This window comes from Gorilla gorilla, chromosome 10 (assembly GCF_029281585.2).
Source record: "Gorilla gorilla gorilla isolate KB3781 chromosome 10, NHGRI_mGorGor1-v2.1_pri, whole genome shotgun sequence".
In the NCBI taxonomy this organism is placed as follows: Eukaryota; Metazoa; Chordata; class Mammalia; order Primates; family Hominidae; genus Gorilla; species Gorilla gorilla.
Window position 1 is genome coordinate 47,212,203 of NC_073234.2, and position 18,460 is coordinate 47,230,662.

The following is an 18,460-nucleotide window of genomic DNA, read 5'->3' on the forward strand; positions in this document are numbered from 1 at the left end:
TATACTTTTCACAAAAGTGGAAGAGGTGAGGTCAAAATGAACCTACATAGCAAACTTGTTCATACAGTTATTAGTTAAGCTAAATGAAGAACTCTTTGATTAAGGAAGTTTCCAGAACTTTCCTTTCCCGAGGAAAGACCAGGAAGAAATGGGTAAGCATCAGATCAGGGAGACTGAGGGTCCCTGCTTTCTCTCCTTTTGGGGAAACCCTGACTGTGGGCTTTGTAGGATTTTGGGGGTGATGGCTGGGTTGGGGCAGAGAGAGGGTGGAATGACCTCCAGGAGGCCTAGCCAGTGGAACGCTCAGTGCTCCTTTGCTGATAGACCAAGCTGCAAATCAGGAATTTATTAGGAGCTGAGACTCATTTTCCCACCCTTTATAGCCCTGACGACTCAGAGCCAAACTCTGGCAAGGGGCTTCCTCATGGTTTTAATTAGGCAATTAATTTTTTATTGCATCGTTTGGTTTCCAGAGCCGGTTCCACTCTCCCTCTTGTCCCCCACCTGCCTCCCAGCTGTGAACAGGAAAGGAGAGACAGGGGGATTCAGGAAGGGCGCAGAGAAAAAAAACCCTGTCTGCCTTTGAGCTGATTTAGGAGTGGCGGGGAGGGGGCGGGAATTCTCTGCCACCCCAGCTTGTCTAGCACCAGAGACACTGTCCAGAGCCCAGACCTGTGCTTTCAGAGCCTGCACAAAGGCATTCTGAGCTGCTCCTCCCAAGCTTCTCCCTGCTGCTGGGCTAATTAGTAACACAGGGTGGGGGTAGGGGCAGGGAGCAGTGCCCCGAAATACATTAGCGGCATTTCTGTGGTTAATCCTGGCCGTGCTTAGAGGCTGTTTACCCTCTACCCAGGGATTAGGAACCTGTTTGAGTTAGAAGGGCAGGGAAAGGCCAGTGCTTGGCTCTGTCCTCCACCTGCTTTCAGGAGCTGGGGCGGGGGCGCTGAGCCAGCGAGGGGTGGGGAAGTAGTGAGAGAAACCTGTCTCCAATCTGTCTCCCCTTATTGATCTCCTGCCTTCCAGCAGCTTGGCCTGCTTTTGAATCTTTATCCTTCCCCCAGCCACCCGCCCCAAGTTTCACCCCTCGCCACTGCCCTTGTCAAATATCACCCTGGGTTGGAAAGGTGGAGAAGGGAAGAGTGAGGGGATGAAGTGTTTAAGCTGTGGGGATGAGCCTGGCTGTGGAAGGGCTCCCTATATGTCACGTATGTTTTCTTAGAGGAGTAGGGAGCCCCCTCTCAAGATTTCTGACTATGCTCATATTCCGCCCTGAAAGAAGAAGAGAAGGCTAGACTCTAGGAAGAACTTACTTTCAGTAGCAGAAACAGGTAGCTCCTTCTTTAAAGTTTTATGATATGCCAAGTCCAGTATTTCACTGACAACAACATTGCTCAGAGGCCTTAAAATGGAATGGAGAGGGCTGTTTCCTCAGGTGTCCTGTTGGTGGGGACATTGTCACTCGTTGTTTCAGCACAAGGGCTCTTTCTGGAAGTGTGTGTTCATGCACACATACACACCCACCCACATACACATCAGGGGCACTGGCGCACTTGTGCAGGCATGCACGCCACCAGGCACGACCCGTCAGTATGCCAAGACTCCAGGTTATCCACAAAAGGTGTGCACGTGCTCACACACACACACCCCGACAAAGCCAAACTGAATCCCAGAACCAAGTTGACAAGCATCTGCAGACACAGAAGTGGCTCTGAGGAGCCTCCAGGGCCCCTACAGGTAAAGCAAGCCCTCCAAAAGAATAGACCGGGATGCCATTCAAGCAGAGGGGCTCTGGCAACCTCCTTGCTCCTCACATTCCCCTCTGGGGTCAAAGCAATATCAGCACTGGTGAATATGTGCCTCCCACCTGCCATTGTGGGTCTAGAAGGGCATAAATTTCTCATGGGGTCCAGGACTGCAAGAAAAAGTAGGACGTATTTATACTGGACTGTGAGGGACACAAAGATAAAAGGACCCAAACATCAAAGGGCCCCCCAGAAGCTCAGTGTGCAGACCTCTGGATCTAGGACTTGTTCTGTAAACAGGGTTTCTTCTCCTTCTGGGAAAGTTCACATTGAGCAATCCCTCTGCTGGGGCTTGAGGTAGTTCCATGCTGGGAGTGAGGGATGGGCCTTCCTGAGACGGAGCCCTGCCTCAGTGGTCGGGGCACATCTCTGACAGCCTGGCCACTACCTCCCAAGTTGTGCGTAATGGTAGTTAGAAATCCATGGAAGAAAGGGACAGAAAGGTTGTGTGTATGGGGTGTGGGGGCAGGCCCAGTATTATCCACTGACATGTGTGTTTCCATATGGCCCCACAGCAGAGAGACGCGAATTCAGGCCTTCTAGCACTCGGAGCGCTGGGTTAAGGTTGGGGTGCATATGCGTGGGGATCCTGAGCTGGCACCTCTGGGACAGTGAGGACAAAGGGGCCAGGAGAGCAGGCAAAACTCCACCAGAGAGGCCATGTGCGGGGCTCAGTGTCTATCTGTGGGCAGAGGAGAGACGAAGAGAAATGGTGAAAGGAATAGGAGAAAGAGAAGAAATAAAAATGAGGGCACTGAAACAGAGAGAAAGAGCTAACATCCACACAAAGAGAGGCCGGGAAACACTGGCTGAGCTTGAGGAGCGGGTGGTGGGCAGCGGGAGGCGTGCGAGGGAGAGCCTTGGGAGGCCAGCAACCAAAACAATTGGCCGGGCTTCTGGCTGGAAAGGTGGGCAGAACGGCAGGGAGGGGAAGGGGCTGCAGAGAAAAATCCTGCTCTCTGGGTAGGGGAGAGGCGGCAATGGAACCTGCTTCTTCCAGCTCACAAGCTCACAGCATTTCCCCCACTCTTCTCTGTGAGCCCAGGGCTGAGATTGACGGGCCTGCAGCTTCTCTGGGTCCTGGGTGGATTTGAATAATTAAGTCATCTGGATTCTTATGATTTACCATTTTCAATGATAAATAGACAGCACCCAAGCCAGCCAGTTGGCAAAACTCTGGCTGCTAGTTATAATTTGTCAAGCTGCCAGCAGATTCATGTTTTATGCTAATGGAGGGGGACTCATTGACTAGGAGGAGGCAGTGACCAGGTCAACTCTTTCCTCAGGCACCCCAGAGGTCAAGAGGTCGGGGGAGAAAGGCCGAGGCTGTTATGGATTTTCTGTAAGGGTCGGTGTAATTTTATCATAATTCAGCGGGTACACACACTCTCACATACACTGAGGGTCATGTATGGTGAGACATGTTCAGATTTGCAGGCACCTCTATCCCCCTCCACACACACACACTGGCACCTGTGCAGGCATCTGGGCCCGGTGTACACAAGCCTGGCACAGGCACACTTATCTGCCCCCCTTCAGCTCACTCACACATGCACACCCTTGTTATCACCTTCAGGCACATGATTACACCAAGGCAAACTCACAGACCTGCTCTGCAACCTGGAGAAATGTATCACATCACCCCTACCCTCCCTCACCTCTGACGGAGCAATGTTTGGGAGGGCCCCACCGCCGCCCATCCCAAACCCTTTGTTTTGGGACTTTCATGGCGGCTGATCCCAGCACAGGCTTCTTGCTCCCATTCTAACATTTTTCCAGTGGGAAAAGCAAATGGGCCCCAGGGAAGTCCTGCTTGTCAACCAGCTGGGGCTGGGTAGCTGGAGCTCGGAAGTCAGGGGCTCTTAGACCCAGCACGTGGAAAGCTGCAATGAAAATCAGCTGACTCCGAACCACACTTTCTTTTCCATTGGTTTATTTGTATATTGGTCCACAACACATTGAAGCCTCACACTTCCAAGAATTTTTTTTTTTTCATATTTGTGGCAAACTGAGGTAGAGACAATGCTTGGCACAGAGTAGGTACTAGATAAATATTAGTGGAATGAACAGCTGAAGCGACTGACTTCTAAATGGAGCAGATTGCTCATTTCACTTCCGTTCCTCCACCTCAACAAACCTTTACATCCTCACTGGTTTGTGAGGCCAGAGAACAGGTGTGGCCTTGGTGTGATAAGAAATGCTAATTTTATACAAACTGAAGCAATCTGGTCTCAACTTTGACCCCCAAATGCCCTCAAAATGGATCAATGAGCCAGGGAGGCTTGAGGAAGGAGGGAGCATCTGCCCTTCCTCCTGGCCAGAAGAGAATTTGAATTTGCTTTGAGTAGCTTATGGGCAGGGCTAGAAGGTGCAGTTCATGACTGTCAGCAGCTTTGAGGCTGATGGAGGCATGGGGAAGGATTAGGGGCCTGGGAGAAAACATTTTATTTCCCTGTACCCCACCACCCCAACATGGGGGAGAAAAACACAACAGCAAACTGAACAGAGCAGAAGCCGAGGCAGCAAGAACCCAAAGACGGAAGCTGCTTCTAGCATCAGGCTCCAGGATGCAACTGCGGCTCTCAGCTCTGCCGGCTGAGCTTCCAGATCCTGCGAAGCAAGTCAGGTTCCTTCCTTCCCTGCCAGGCTGGAGTAAGGAGGCTGTTCTAGGCAGGCAGTCTGCAGCTGCTCACCAAGGTCTGGAACAAGCTGCCTTCCTTCTTTGCCGAGCAGATGTGGATGGCGGTGGGCCTGGCTAATCAGGGGTGTTCTGTGGAAAGATAGCCAAGAGCCAGAATTGCCAGCCTCTCCATTCCAAGGGATAGATGACCCCTAACTGCATCAGGAATAGGGAAATATGCTTTGCTTATTTAAGAGTTTGAGGCTCCGACCTGGCGCCATTGACCTCACTCTCACTCACCCTGGGAGAGTAACAGCCTTGAGGGCATCAGCAATTCCATTTTTGGGAGCAGGGACAGGCTGACTGTGGTTTGCAGATGGCTGGGAGTGGGGAAGAATTGTCTAGGGGTGAGCCAAGGGGATGTGAAGGTCATAATCATGATTAATACATAAAACTAATTGATTCATCCCACATCTGGTTAGCAAAGCTTACTCCCCATTTCCCCCCTCATCTTTTTTTTCTTTTTTGAGACAGGGTGTTGCTCTGTCACCCAGGCTGGAGTGCAGTGGCACGATCTCAGCTTACGACAACCTACGTCTCCTGGGCTCAAGCCATCCTCCCACCTCAGCCTCCCAAGTAGCTGGGACTACAGGTGCACACCACCATGCCTGGGTAATTTTTGTATTTTTTGTAGAGATGGTTTTGCCATGTTTCCCAGGCTGGTCTTGAACTCCTGGACTCAAGCATTCCTTCCGCCCTGGCCTCCCAAAGTGCTGGGATTACAGGTGTGAGCCACCGCGCCCAGCTGCTCCCTCCCCATCTTCTAATCTACTTGCATCCAAATAATCCTACTTGCATCCAAATAATGAACTCTTGAGGGCAGGGTACATGTTAACCAGCCTAAAGGGCTCAGAGCAGAGCCATCTGGAGTACAAAGATAATACAAGATCCCCAACTTGGACTGGATGAAAAGGGAGACAGAGAAATCAGAAAGGTTGGAAGGCAGAGAGAGAGAAAGAGAAATAAAGGTAGGGAGAAGCTAGAGAAAAGAGGGGAGGAAAAGCTTAAAGAGCAATGCTAGGCAGTGCTGGTCAGAGGCCTCCCTGAGACAGCACTGCAAGGTTTACTGTGAACATGCCTTTCTAGCCAGTGGTTTGGGGGTGCCCCAGCCCATCCTCAAGGCATACACTGCCCTTGGAGGAACTGGCTGACCTCAGTGACCTGCCCCATCCCACTTTTGGGAGACAAAGGAATTGGCTCTAAGAAACCTTGTGAATCAACCAGAGCACAGGAGCAGGGCATGGGGAGTGCAGGCCCAACAGGCTAAAGATACCTAGCAACCTCAAGTTGATCCTCTCTATAGCTAAATCTAAAGTCACCTTACCAATTAATCTCTTTGTGTGTGTGAATTCAGTGAAATCTACTGCAGACCTGAGGTCCACTTGCCCGGGTAGGGAATGTCTTCCTTCCCTTTCATGTATGAGATCCTTTCTCTGGCTTTTCCAGGATTTGCAAACCTCCTCCCAAGCTCTTTGCAGATGAATCCAACCCCTCCTGGCATGGAGAAACTCCTTGACCTGAAAGGTGGTTTTCTGGGGCAGGGTTGGAGATAAGGATAGCAAAGGAGGAAGATTTTTCTTCTCACCAATGGAAGAAAATGAAGATCTCACTCCCAGCCTCCCATCCTCCCAACCCCTACACCCTCACACTCCCCTCCCACCCTTGCAAAGTGGACTAGGTCTTATCTTCATCCCTGTCTCATTTGCACATACTCAGGCAGGCTAACCAAAACTACGGAAAAACCCTCCAGTGCAAAGGGCTCATTTAACAAATGATCGCCGGGCACAGTGGCTTACGCCTGTAATCCCAGCACTTTGGGAGGCTGAGGTGGGCGGATCACTTGAGGTCAGGAGTTCGAGACCAGCCTGGCCAATATGGCGAAACCCCGTCTCTACTTAAAATACAAAAATTAGCTGGGCGTGGTGGCACATGCCTGTAATCCCAGCTACTCAGGAGGCTGAGGCATGAGAATGGCTTGAACCGGCGATGTAAAGGCTGCAGTGAGCTGAGATCGTGCCACTGCATTCCAGCCTGGGCAACAGGGTGAGACTCCGTCTAAAAACGAACAAACAAACAAACCAAAAAAACCAACAAACAACAAACAACAACAACAACAACAACAACAACAACAACAACAAATGATCAAACAGGCCCAAGGTCACAGAACCAGAGCACCCCCGAGCCCGGAACAAAGCTGCCCAGTCTTCAGACAGCCTCTGCCAGTAGGGTGGGAATGGAGGCGTTTGGGGCTGCGGGTGAGAGGATTGAGCCCGGGAGAGGGGCCGCCAGGGTGGGAATCCACGACCAATTCCTGCCTCACTGGCCTCTTGTACTTCATGCACACCTTTTGGAACCAGATCTGGACATGTCATACAGGCATGTCATACAGCCTCAACGCCATGTGTCCAGCTTGGCGTGCTGTGTCGGGGGCAGGTAGGGCTGCAGGAAGAACTCCAGCTTGCTCAGCTGCTTCGAGAAGAGAAGCCCGTATGCAGGCAGCCAGCCCCTGCCTCTACCTCCCACGGTTCACAGGCGGCCATCACCCAGGTCTGGGCCCTAGAGACGGTGGAGTGGTGGCGGTCAGGGCCTCCGCAGCCCAAGGTGAAGCGGGGAGGGGCCCCAACTGGCCTTTCTGCTCACCCTCCATCTCCTCTTTCCTCCCTGTGCTCCTCAGGAACCGGGATCCCCTTTCTGTTAACCGTTAACCTTAGTTGAGTTCGTGTTTCTCTTTCTCTCTCTCTCTACCCGCCTTCCCCTCACTCCCCTTATTCCTTCTTTATCTCACTGTATCTTCATTTCTCATTTTTCCTTCCTTCTTTTGCTTCATTTCTGCCCTACCTTCACTTTCTCTTTTTCTTCCATTCCTTCCCCTGTCCTTGCTTCTTTCCCTTGTCCCTGTCTTTCCTCCTTTTCTACCTACCTTTCTGTCTCCCTTCCATTTCTTTTTTCTCACTTTTACCTCCCTTTCTTTCCCTTCCTTTTTCTTTTACTCTCTAGCTCTCTCCTTTCATTTGTTTTCTGTTTCTCTCCCTATTTTTCTTTTCTTTTCCTTTCTGTCTTTATCTCTAATCTTTTTTCTTCTATTTTAACAGGCCCCAGACTATCTCTAATCTTAAAAACCCAAACAAACCTAGTCCTGCTTCTTCCTTCTGCTTTTTATCAATATTCCTTTCATGTTATCTCTATCCCAGCCACCCTTCCAGAATACCTTTCTGTCTCCAGCATTAGGGCCTTTTCACATCTTTTCCTCTCTCCCAGTTTTTTCTCTTTGCTGTTCTGAATTTTTCCAGTCCTTTATGCTGTTTCCCTAGGCCTTCTTCTTATCTTCCTTTGTTTCTAAATTCCCTCTCAGCAGTAGGCACAAGGCACAAAACTGGCCCCTCCCCAGTAGAGGTTTTTGTCCTGCGTAAGCCCAGCCATCCTTCATGCATTTCTTTCTCAACTCCTGTCAACTTGAGACTCAATCTCAAGGGCCCGGGAATAGAGCTGTTTCCCCCTACTTGAGAAGTCAGGGCTGGGGCCACAGCTCCCTATTACAGGCTTAGGGAAGCCTTGCCAAACTGCTGTCAGTCCATCAATCCTAAGAAGAAAGGGGAAGAGGAGCAAGGAAAGAGAAAAAGAGAGATAGTCCCATAGATCTGTGGGACTGGGTTGGGGGTGGGGGGGTGGGGCGAGGGGTAGTATTGGAGAGGCAGGAGCAAAAAGGACCACATTCATCAAAGGGGGAGTGGGGTAGGCAGAGGACCAGACATCTTCTCTCAGAGCACACAAAGCCCCAGCAGCCTGCAAGAAGACGCCCAAGCTGGCTCCCACGTTTGCTTTGGGACTGGGGATGGATGAGGCCTTCCATTCCAAATCCTCTGGACTGCAGAGGTGTGAAGGGCCACAAGATGTGAGGAAAGAAAAGAGTTTACATTTGTTTTGAGTATCAGTGGATTTTGTGTCTGCCCCTGGACATGTCCTTCTCAAAGGCCCTTTTTTTGGGGGACCAAGCCAAACTCCCTGTTGGCAGTGCCAGCGGAAGCCCTCCTAAACCTCTCAGCTAGGCCAGTCCAACTCCGTCCGGGGCTTGCCAATGAGCAGATGCCGAGCAGGTGCCAGGGCAGGTGCTGGGCCACAACAGAAAAACTTCAGGAATAGCGAAAACAAAGGCCTGGGCAGATTTGTGGCTTCTGACCCAGCAGGGCCAAGTGGCCTCTGGAGGTGTCTACCCAGGAAGGGCCAGAACACCACATGTTCCACGTAGGAATTTTCTCTCCTGGGATCCACATCGCTTCCTGGCCCTTTCCAAGGAGTCCGAATGTGTCCTCTGCCACTTGCCTGGCTCCTCCAGCTGGGTGCTCCCCAGGAGGGGCCCAACCTAAAAACTAAAGGCACAGCGCAGACCCTTGCCGCCTGGCTGGACCTCCCCGCCCAGGAACACCCCGGGGTCCAGGGTACCCCGCAGCACCTGCAGCGGCCTCTGTCCTTGTCCACTTCCCCGCAGCTTCTACACCGGCCTGGGCCCGCCCTTCCCCCTTGTCCTGGGCCCCAAGTTCAGCTGTGACCTCTGAACCTACCCTCTGCTCTTGACTGCCCTTTGAAGAGCCTCTCCATTCCTTCCTCCTGGGGCATCTCTTGGGTGGGGGAGGAAATCTCAGCCCTGGGAGGAGAGTAGGGGCCTTTTCCTTGCCCTCCTTTGGGAACTGGAGAAGAGCGGGAGATTGTGCTGGAGGCGGGAGGGGGCACTCGCTTGGCTCCATCTCAGGGAAATGGGTCTCTGACTCAAACTGGATTCAGAGAAAAAAAAAAAAAAAGAAAAAGATTTTTGGGAGTTGTTCCCTCTCTCAGATCACTCCTAACTTAGAATCAACAGTAAGGTCCCAGGACAGCAGGGGACCGCTCTGGGCGGATCCCCCGCCCCGTCCCGGTAGAGTCGGAAACTCGGGCTGGCATTTCCTTCCCTTTCCGCGGGGCGTGTCTGGGGATCTCCAAGCGTCTCTAAGGGCCTGCTGGGGTGAGCGGGTTTGGGACGCGGCTGGGTTTTTCTAGGCTGGTAATCGGTCCCGACTGGGGAATAAGCACACACATCCTTCCTTCAGTACGGGAAGCGGAGCACCCTCTCTCCCTCTTTAGCCCTCGAAACCGCAACTACGCTCCCTTCTCCATCTCCCCTCAAAAAACTTTTCCGAAGTTCCCCCGAGTTGCGTTTGAGGAAAGAAGTCGTCTCCCTCAGACTCTGGGTTTCTCGGCCCCTAACCCTCCCCTCAATCCCCAGTTTCGGAAGCAACCCTCCCCCTCCCCTGCCAGTTACCACCTTAGTCCCTAAACTCGGGGAGGAAAGCTGCTCTGACCCCACGCATCTGACAGAAGCCCAACCCCAGCCCAAATTTCTCCCTGGGGAAGGCAGATTAATATGTCAGCCTGCAGGGGAAACAGGGGTAAGGGGAGGGAGAGACCGGGACCGGGAGAGACAGATTGTTCTCGGGCTGAATCGCACCCGTCCCGGGCCCAGCTTACCTGCTCCGGACAGGCTCATCTAGATTTCCATCCTCTCAAAAGTTTGTCCTTCTCTCAAACGATTCCGGGAGGAGCGCAAACTCGGCTCTTGGGGAGGGCAGGCGGGCCGGGTACCCTCGAAGGCGCAGGCGCCTGATACAGAGCAGGCCCCGGGGAAGCAGGACTCGGGGGCACGGTCGCCAAAGTGGGGAACCGAGCAGCGATCCGGAGGGAGAGCATTCAGGCGCCCGGGCTGGGGGCTACACTGCTGGCGCGGGACGGCCCAGGACAGAGTGGGCGCTATAGCGTGAGTGGCGATCAGGGCCGGGCGGGCCCGGGGAACTGGAGGGAGAGGTCCCTGGGTCCCTGGCGACGTCTCTCGCTTTCTCCAGTTTCTGCCGTGCCGGTGTGCCCCAGCCCACAACATTCCCTCGGCCTCTTCTGGGGCGGCGCTCAGGGCCCCCACATGGCGAAAAGGGAGGGTGAAGGGATGAGGCGCCCCTCCCGCCTTAGCCCCTCCTCAGCCCCCACGCCACAGCCCCCCCTTTCTCCCCAGAGCCGAGGGACAGACAGAGAATTGCGACTAGAATTCGATCGATTGGTACGAGGGACCACGTGGCCAGGGGCTGGCCAATGACCAGTCCTCCCGGGATGAGCTAATAATGGAAGCAATTTGTAACTTTCAGTAGCTCTCTAGGCCTGGGTACCGGAGGGAGGGAGGCGGGCAGAGGAGGGGAGATGGGCACCCCCAGTCTTTCCATCCTCCTCATTCGTCTAGGGGCACCCGAATCCCCTATTCCTTATTTCCCCTATCACTCAGGCACTGGCAGGGTCCTTTGCCCACTCCTGTTGGCCGCCGCGGCTCCAAAGCGAGGTAAGCTGGACCTCTACCCCTCAAACTCTTCACAACCCTCACCCCGTTTACTAGCACCTGCAAACCACAGCCTCCCTTTCTGTCCCATTCGTGAATTTAAATCGGATTTTGTTTTTCCTCTTAGTTGAAAGAAAAAAAATCTTTTTGTATTCTTTTGTGTAACCTATCTCGGATTTGGAGAAAATTTTAATTCAAATTAATACACTTATATTGGGGGGGTGAGTGGTACTTTCTTCCTTTTCAATAAATTTGTGTACTTGCTACTTTATGGAGAGTTTACTTTTCTTTGGGGATGAGTTACACCTTATGTTTTCACATGTGTCACTTCTTTAATGATAAGTTCAACTCCTTTCTCCATTCCATCCTCCAATGTTGCTATTTATAAATATCACCTAATAGATTTAGAGTTTATTCATTTTTCTCCTCCCTCACTAGTTTTTCAGCTGTTACAGAATCACCACAATTTATTTTTCTCTGTGTGTGGATGAGGTTTTGTGTTGATTCCTCTTTTTGTTTTGTAAATGAATTTATTGTTTGGGAAACTCTTGGGGTGTGTGTGTGTGTAAAAAAGGTCTTTTGATTAATTCCAACCTCTCCTCTTCTGAAGAACAATTTGCTTGAAATGTTTTGTGTATTTTCCTCGTTTTTATTTGTTTAAATTTGAGGTATTTTACCTTCTTTAAAACCTGGCCTCTTTTTAAAATTTAACCTTTTGCATGTTAAACCATTTTTAAGGTTTTTATTTTATAAACTTCAATGCTTAGTAGATTTACTTGCCTTTCCCTGACATCCTTCACTCGCCTGCCTCCTCCATCTCAGAACTCCCATCCCCAGCTTCCACAATTCTCAGCTTCCAACGGACTCATCCTCCCGTCTCCTCCCAGCCAAGGAGGGATGCCTGGGAAGTAGACAGTGTCCTTCTTGGGTCAGAACCTATGCTCTGGTTCTAGTTCAGGACACCTCCAGTCTGACCTCCAAGCCAGCAAAACAAGTGAGAGCAGAATTTCTGTTCAACTTTTTCATTTGGGACTAAGTTCTTTACACTTGGCTGTATTCTGGAGAACTCTGATACATGAAATTGAATTTTAAATTCTCATTTTTTCCCTAAATTCTAAGAAAAGTGCAGGCAGATTGTTTTTCTTCCTTGAATGTAAGCTGTTAGCTTAGGGGTCAGCCCTTTGGGTCTTTTACCTCCTGGGGGAGACTTCTTAGAGAGACACACAGTGTTGATTCTTCCTTTTAGTTTTGGTTAAGGTAGAAGGGGCAGGGATTGGGGAAGCCCATATTGATCTCTGGCTCTAGCTCTGAACAAAGAAGGGTAGAGAGCTGGCCTGGGGACTTGTCCCTTTGGTCAGTAAGGTTTGGCTTAGGAGAGAGTTTGAAGTAAATCCCAGCTCTGAGGAAATTCTTCTTTTTAGCATTACTGTGAAAATAAACTATTAAAATGGTGTGACATGGCTTCAAACTATTCAGATTCCTTGAAGTAACAAAAATAAAATTACAAGAGTAATTCGTGTTTCCCAAAGATCCGCCTCCAGTGACTGTCCATTTCTCTCAGGGAAACAGAACCCAACTGGGCAGAAGTAAAACTGCCCCCCTCCCCTTTCAGTTCCCCAGTCACATTGACATTCTGGGCACATTTGGCCCAGCCCCCATCCCTGCTTCTCCCAAGTATGAATCTAAATTACTATTAATAAGGGGCCGCTCCAAGTTAATTGGCATTAAAAGAATTCATTTCAATTTGTTAATATTAAATGAATGCTCTGCACTTTAGCTCCCTTCTTCGCCCTGGATTCCCAGATGAGTGATGGGAAGAGGGGGCAGGGAAGTAGAATGAGGATTTTATGTCTGGGTCTCCAGCTTAGCTACTGTGGTGCCTCCCCTGGGGGTGTGCGATCAGGCACAGTGGGGGCCTGCTTGGGGAAAGTCTGATGGTCTTTTTTGGTGAAATTCATCTGTTTCAGCAGGAGTTGTGGGGGAGGGTGGGTGGGGAGCAGAGGGAGAGGGGCAGAATGGTTTGGGGGACCTTGTGGGGAGCAGAGGGACTAGGGAGAAAGTGGGAAGGGAAAGGGACGGAGGTCAACAGGAGTGTTGGAGAACAAGGGTTGTAGGCTGTGGGGGGTAAAGCAGATTTGTGAAGAACTGGTGATAGGAACTAAACAACCCACCTAGAAGAGGAGGGGCTTCGAGCAGGGGTGGGGAGGTGGGATTTGAGGCAAAACAGCTAGGGGTTCTGAAACTATTAATATCTAGCTGTGTGACTCAGGGCAAGTTGCTTAACTTTTCTCTCTGCCTTAGTTTCTTGACCTGTAAAACAGGGATACTAATAATAGAACTTATCTCAGGGGGTTATTTGGAATTAGGAGAAATACATGCCATGTGTTTTCCACAGTGTTTGGCCCATAGAAACTGCCAGTAAATGTTAGCTCTTTTTATGGCAGAGTGGTTAACAGGATGGATTCTGGAGCTAGACGGCCTGGTTTTGAATCTCAGTCATGCCTTATGTGAGTTGTATGACCTAGGCAAGTTACTTAACCCCTTGTGCTTTAGTTTCCTTGTCTGTAAAATGGGGTTAATAGTACCTAGCTCAAAGGCTGCTGTCAGGATTAAATGAGTTATATATACGAAGAGCCTGGAACAATGCCCATCCCATAGGAAACACTATGTAAGCATTAGTTGTCATTGATACTGTTGCTCTTCTGATCTAGGAAGGCTGAAAATAGAGGCACAGGTGAGCTACTACTTACAGGCTAAGATTGGAATCAGATCAACTCTTTCACTCCTATCCCTGAAGCTAGTCCTGCAACTGGGGCTGCATATGAGGGCTTGGGGAGAGATCCTATAACCCTGGAAGCTAGGATATCCAAGTCCTTCTTCTGCTCTAGCTCTTGGGTTGGTGGTCCCTCCAAGACCCATAGACTCGAAGTCACTTCTTTTTCTCTGGGCAGGGTTGCGGTGGGGCTGGTAATGGGAGAATTACTTTCTTGGTCTAATAACTCCCTTTGGTAGAGAGTTAGTCCTGGGAGTGTGAGTTGGGGGAGGTTGAGTAGAGCAGAGGAGATTAAATATCCTTTATGTACCAGCCCACACACACTTGACCTCACCAGAGGGTTGGGAAGACAGAGATTCAAAGAGAGGAAGTGATCTGACAAAGTTCTAAAGCTAGAACTTGGCAGAGTTGGCATCTGAACTCTGATCTGCTTGATGACAAACTTAAAGCCCTTCCATTGCTGCATGCTTTTTGAAGGGAGGGATGGGACACATGTAAACTTGGGCCAGGACCATGGGGTAGATGGAAGATGGGCGCAGATAGAGTATTGGAGTGGCAAGTGGCCAAGCAGGAATTTTTCAATCATGGAAGATTTCCTGAGAAAAGAGATTCCAGATCAGGGTTCAGATGGTAGGGGAATGAGGATAGGAAGTAAAGAAGAGGGACGGAGCCATGCATTGACAAGGAAGGAGAAGAAAAAAGAATTTATGCAAAGGCTGGGTCAGAGTAATGGACATGAATTCAATTTGCCTTGGGTTTGCCTTACCATTTATTGAAGGCATACTATGTACTAGGTACATACATGATTACATTTGATGTTCACAACAGCCCTGACAATTGGGTTTCTTATCCCTGTTTCCAAAAGAGTTCATTGAAGTTCTGTGAGCTTAATCACCGCTTTAGGTTACACAGTAGTAGCTGGATTTCCTGGCATCAGAACCCTCACCTAGGCTGCCTCTGAGCATGGCTTCTGTGTCCCAGTCTCAATTTCCATGATGTTTCAGGTCCTCCTGTTCCCCCGCATTTGTAGTCACTCTTGGTGACTGGGAACAAAGGGCTAGAGCATGAGCTGAAACTGAGACAGGGAGTGGCAGACAGGCAGTGGGGACAGAAACTTTTCTCACATCCACCCATGTGAAGAAGATGGACAGAAGGGTGGTCTTTCTGGAGGGAGGCTTCCAAGCCACTTTCCCGAGACTGCTGATCTTGGGATGAATGGCAGGGACCTGATTGGGTAGGGGATGGGTGGTCACATTGTTTTCTGGGCTGTAGACTTTATTTCCTTCCTTTGGGAAGAGAAGAGGAAGAGGACAGCTCAGGTGTGGGTTTGAGCCCTGGATTAAGACTGCCCATTGTCCACTAAAATCTCTTCTTTCCTTGCTGCACGAGGGTAGAGAGACACCCAGCTGGACACTCCATTTCCCAGCTGCTCTTGTTGCCAGGTGTAGACACAGGGGAATGTGAGGCAAGCATGTCCTCAAAGCCTGATGACCTTGGGTAAATTCTCCTTTGTGTTCTCTCTTTCATGAGCTGGGCAGATGTGCCTGAGACAGGTTTGACCAGGCAACTGAAAAGACATCCCTAAGGGAAGACAAAGCAAAGGTATGAAAGGAACACACGTCCCTGACTGACTAGGAGGAACAGAGCTGACTGCTGTCTGGAACCGCTTCCTCCCAGACTAAGTGAGAAATAAACTTCTGTTTTCTATATGCTACTGTGTTTTGGGGCCTTTGTGTTATAGCAGTTTTGCTGTCATCCTTTCTAATTCACCTTCTCACACCAGATATTTCAAATTAAAAAGATTGTATCAGGCCAGGTGCGATGGCTCGCGCCTGTAATCCCAGCACTGTGTGGGGCTGAGGCAGGCGGATCACTTGAGGCCAGGAGTTCGAGACCAGTCTGGCCAACATGGTAAAACTCCATCTCTACTAAAAAATACAAAAATTAGCTGGACACGGTGGCACACTCCTGTAATCCCAGCTACTTGGGAGGCTGAGACAGGAGAATTGCTTGAACCCAGGAGGCGGAGGTTGCAGTGAACTGACATCATGCCACTGTGCACCAGTCTGGGCTACAAAATGAGATTCTGTCTCAAAATAAAAAAATGATTACATCAGATCACGGAATAACTATAATAATATTTATTGGGCCAGATAGTATGCAAAGGACTCTATGCACATTATTTAGTGTAATCTATGTGACAATCCTCTGAGATATGTGTTACTATTATTCCAATTTACACACGAGGAAACAGGTTCCAGGAAGGTAAGTTATGTGCTGAGGGACACACAGGAGCGGGTGGAGCTGGATTGCAAGCCCACTGGGTGTGCAGAACTGAGCCTCTTCACCATGGGGGCAAATCCCTCCTGAGGACAGGGCTGGAAAAGCCATGGAGATCATCTTGTGCTTGGACAAGCCTCTCGCCAGTCACCACAGGGCCCTGAGACTCCCATTCCTACCTTCAGGGAGCTCAGCAGCCTACTACTCATGTTCATGTTGGGTCACTGCATACGGTTTTATTTGAAGGAAAGACCCCAGAGTTAAAATCATTTGAAAACCCCTGATAAATTCAGTCCCCTCCCTCTTTTTACAGGTGAGGCCCGGAGACAAGATATGACTTGCTTAAGGTCACACCCTTAGTTTCTCTGTCAATCTTTCTAAATCTAGGATGAGTTCTCTTCCCACTGTATCAGGCTGCCTCAACAAACAGGGAAGTACAAAAATAGCCAAATCCAGGAAGGAGGGCAGTGGTCTGTGTCTCCTTCAATAATTTCATGAGACAGCCAAGCCTATTTCCTTGATTTCCCTTGTGCCCCTCCTGTCGGATATCTGCTTTGGGACCCATCTCTTTTGGGCTTGCAGAGAGGACGGGCTGCACCAGTTCTCTACCCTCCTCATCACCCAGATGGTCAAACATGCAAAGGGGAAGGAGAGCTGGGGCCAGAGCCAAGGCAGGCAAAGAGACTTCTCGACCCCCTCCAGTCTTTCCACATTTATATTTTTGGAATTTCAGGCTCCCTCCTCCCCTAGACCTTTCCTAGTAGCCCACCAGGGAGAAGAAGAGGGAAAACTGCCATAAATTTCTCCTATTTATACAAGATGACAGAGTTTCTTGTGCCAGAAAAAACACAGAAAGGGAGCTGTCAAGGGAGAAGGGACCCAGCCCTATACTTTCTGGGGTCAATTTATCTTTCCGAATCATGGCTTGGGGGCTACCCTAACATTGCCTGTATGAAATGCAGGCTTTGACTTGGGGCAGCCAGGCCAGACAGCCCCTGAGCTTTGTTTCTGATCACAGTTTTCCTGCTTCATCTCAACTTCCCCCCACCCCTTACGCTGTCTTTTTAAAAAACAACTTTCTTGAGGTATAATTCATGTGTCATACAATTCACCATTTGAAATGTACAATTCAATGGTTTTAGTATATTCACAAGTACGTCAAACCATCACCATAGTTAATTTTAGAACATTTTCATCACCTCAAAAAGAAATCTTGTAACCTTTAGCTATCACCTCCCTATCCCCCCATATTCCTTCTTGCCCTTAACAACACTAATGTACTTTCAGTCTCTGTAGATTTCCCTATTCTGGACTTTCATATGAATGGCATCATATAATAAGAGACCTTCTGTGACTAGCTTCTTTCATTGAGCATAGTGTTTTCAAAGTTCATCCATGTTGTAGCATTTATCAGTACTTCATTCCTTTTCAGGGCTGACTAATATTCCATTGTATGGATATATCACACTTTGTTTATCCGTTCATCTATTGGTGAACATTTGGGTTGTTTCCACCTTTTGGATATTATGATTCTCTCTTTCCTCTTATTCTCTAGACATCTTGGATAGTATCCAGTGAGGCCTGTGGGCAAGAATGGGTGTTTCTTATATTTGGGAACACCTAATATCCATGAAAGCAGGGTCTTGGCACATGTCTGCTTTCATATTAAGTACATGTACTAGCTGGAATTTTCCTCTTTCTATTGTTACTGAGGTGGGGCTGCTCCCTCCTTTATCAATTCTCCCTTTTGTGTATCACGATTGCTATGTTGGACACTTGCTGACTCTTCAGACTAGGGGATTCAGATCCTTCTCTTGGGGCTTCAGAGACGTGGAGTGGATGAATGAATGTCTTCCCATCAGGAAAGAGTTTCCTGAGTCTGGTCTCAAGTGATTCTCCAGTGCCTCACAGCACAGAAGGAAGGTCTGTGAAGACTCCACGGTCGAGGGAAAGTTACGTTCTTGGAGGTATGACTGAGCCCAGAATCCAGGCCTCCAGTTTCCATCTCCTTGCCTGGCCCATTTCAATCTTCAGACATGCTTTGAGCTCAATCCAGTCACTCACCCAGCAACAGACACTGCCTCTGCCCTCATGGACCTTGCAGTTCTAGTGGTGAGAGTAAGATGAATACAAGTGAACAAAATGATGGCAAGTTGTTCAAGCTTGTTCAAACTTCTAAACACTGTTCAATGAATGAATGAACCAACAAGAACTTACTATGTGCTCTGGAAAGAAAATGTGAAAAAAGTCAGAGTTGTAAATCACTTTCTGCTACCACTACCTTTCCTAGTCTGGAAGTCAGCATTACTTCTCCATCCCTTGGAGGAGATAGTGGGCAGATATTACAAAACGTTAGCTAATAAGAGCTACCATTTATTGGACCAGACATACACCAAGGGGTTTCTATAGTTCACTAATTTTCACCCTTTGAATTAGGCATCAATATTTCCATTTTGAAGATGAGAAAAACTGAAACTCAGGGTTTAATTAGCTATCTGAAATCACACCCATAGCAGTAAGTGGCAGAACATTTGCTCTGGACACTGGGATAAGTATGTGTGTATGGGTTTTTGTTG

General features: G+C 49.4%; 2 long non-coding RNA genes across 3 annotated transcripts; one reads left to right on the forward strand and one right to left on the reverse strand.

Annotated features, from left to right (window-relative positions):
- Window positions 1-3,718: 3,718 nt before the first annotated feature.
- Window positions 3,719-10,565, reverse strand: LOC101132865 (uncharacterized). Of its 2 annotated transcripts, XR_010129329.1 has the most exons (3): window positions 9,982-10,565; window positions 9,042-9,251; window positions 3,719-4,572 (listed from the first exon to the last, which is right to left on the reverse strand). It is a non-coding gene; the product is annotated as an uncharacterized lncRNA (long non-coding RNA). The 2 variants fall into 2 exon arrangements; XR_175952.5 differs by lacking the exon at window positions 9,042-9,251.
- Window positions 10,566-10,642: 77 nt separating this feature from the next.
- LOC109024799 (uncharacterized) lies at window positions 10,643-15,313 on the forward strand. The gene is made up of 2 exons (XR_004071925.2): window positions 10,643-10,834; window positions 15,135-15,313. It is a non-coding gene; the product is annotated as an uncharacterized lncRNA (long non-coding RNA).
- The last annotated feature ends 3,147 nt before the right edge of the window (window positions 15,314-18,460 follow it).